The sequence below is a fragment of the Cebus imitator genome, unplaced genomic scaffold (genome assembly GCF_001604975.1).
Source record: "Cebus imitator isolate Cc_AM_T3 unplaced genomic scaffold, Cebus_imitator-1.0 Scaffold352, whole genome shotgun sequence".
Lineage (NCBI taxonomy): Eukaryota > Metazoa > Chordata > Mammalia > Primates > Cebidae > Cebus > Cebus imitator.
In genome coordinates this window covers 1,906,114-1,907,970 of record NW_016107667.1, presented here as the reverse complement: position 1 = coordinate 1,907,970, position 1,857 = coordinate 1,906,114, and the positions used below count along the sequence as shown (strand labels likewise).

Below are 1,857 nucleotides of genomic sequence, written 5' to 3'. Positions count from 1 at the left end.
CATTTTTCTATTCTGCATACTACCAAAAAAAAAAAAACATTGATAAAACCCAGCAAGTGTGAGGCCATGTAAATTAGCAAAAGTTCAGGAAGTCATTACACTAAACCAAAAGAAACAAAGTGTTGATTAGGAGCTTATTTTTGTATGAGATTAAAATATGAATCATTAAAATAGGACTGTATTTCAGGCTCCTTATCCCCGCCTCATCTGAGACATCACCATGACTACTAGGTTTGGATTCAATGAATTCCGAAGCCGTTCTCTGCTCTCAAATGCAATCATGTGTGCCACGGTTCTACCTTATACAGAGCAGTTTCAAAAGTCTGGTACAGGACACCTCTGTATCTTCCTGCCTATCTCCCTTTAATAAAATACCCAAGTGACATGTGACAGCTCTTTGAAGTATTTTGCTTTATTTAGTCATGATACTAAGTAGTGGCAGAAAGTCATCCTAACAGCAACCAAATTTCAAAGGTTGAGGAAGGAACACAAAGTCAAGGCAAAAACACAAGATTCCCTCAGGAATCACTTAGAATAGGGTATCGGTGGGGCTTTATTTAGTGTCAGTGATGGAGGAGTGGGAGTGGTAGAGAAAAAGAAATGAGTATGGAACATTTCTCAGGTCCATGCTGAGCTTCAAAGAAAAAATAATATAGCAATATCTCCAACCCAAAATATGCCTTGAATTTAAGCTGGTAATTAAAATATTTGTTTAAAAATGGCTAAAATTAGAGACAAAGACCCATTGTTTGTTATTACTGTGGATTGCATATCTGTGTGTGTAGAGGGTGTAGGGAGACAGAGGCTTGCGGTGTTTTAGAGATGAATCACGCACCCCAAAGGATTTTGAGGCACTCACCTGATTTTCAACTTGGATCTAAGTCAAAGGGGTGGGACAAGACCATGACAGGTTTTGAGGGTTTTTTTTTTTTTCTAATTAACTACTCTGTGGACACTTCAAATATATATATATCAGTACAGAAAGACGTCTGCTCATCCCAGCTCCCAGCCGCCTGCTCATCCCAGCTCTGGCAATGGCCTGACATCTCTAGACGATTTTCTAGAGACTGTGGAACCTTGCAGCAATGCCTGTGTGCATTGTTAAAGGAGGGAAGCATCCCAGACGTGCCAGTTCCTTGTAGAGTATCTTTAATAGTTACCACCTCTAACCAGACTTGTGAATTTTTTTCATGTTTACTCTTCTCTTGCCTAGGATTGAGGTTGGTTAAAAAGGTATATGTTTCTCTGTAGGGAAGACTTCTATGAAGAATCCGTGAGCTGTCATTGGAACCTTAAAAATGTCCTTACTTAATGACTTCGTAATTCTTTAACCCAAAATGCAAGCTAAGATGGATGTAAAAAGGATATGTTCACAAAAATAATAGCAATAAATTGGGATAGTTTAAACTCCCAGCCATTGTTAGGCAGCTGCTGAAGCAGTTCGGTAATGTGGGAAAGTGTCCAAAACCTAATGTGGAGGGAAGAGAGGATGCTAAACTATTAAAAACCTGATTCTAACTATAGAACTATAGTATTAACAGGGCTTCTGTCTCTTAGTGATGGGAGTATTGTTAATGTTTTGTTTTCTTTCTGGTTTTCTGCCTTTTTAAAACATTTCTGAGGCCAGGCACAGTAGCTCACATCTGTAATCCCAGCATTTTGGGAGGCCTAGGCGGTTGGATCACTTGAACTCAGGAGTTCGAAACCAACCTGAGCAACACGGTGAAACCCTGTCTCTGCTGGAAATACAGAAATTAGCTGGGTGTGTGGTGCGCACCTGTAGTCCCAGCTACTTGAAGGGCTGAGATGGGAGGATCATTTGAGCCCGGGAGGAGGAGGTTGCAGTGAGCCAAGATC

At 40.4% G+C, this 1,857-nt stretch overlaps 1 protein-coding gene across 6 annotated transcripts in view; it reads left to right on the top strand.

The window, feature by feature from the left end:
- ETV6 (ETS variant transcription factor 6) overlaps positions 1-1,857 on the top strand; it is a 251,428-nt gene that overhangs the window by 205,349 nt on the left and 44,222 nt on the right. The window lies entirely within an intron of this gene.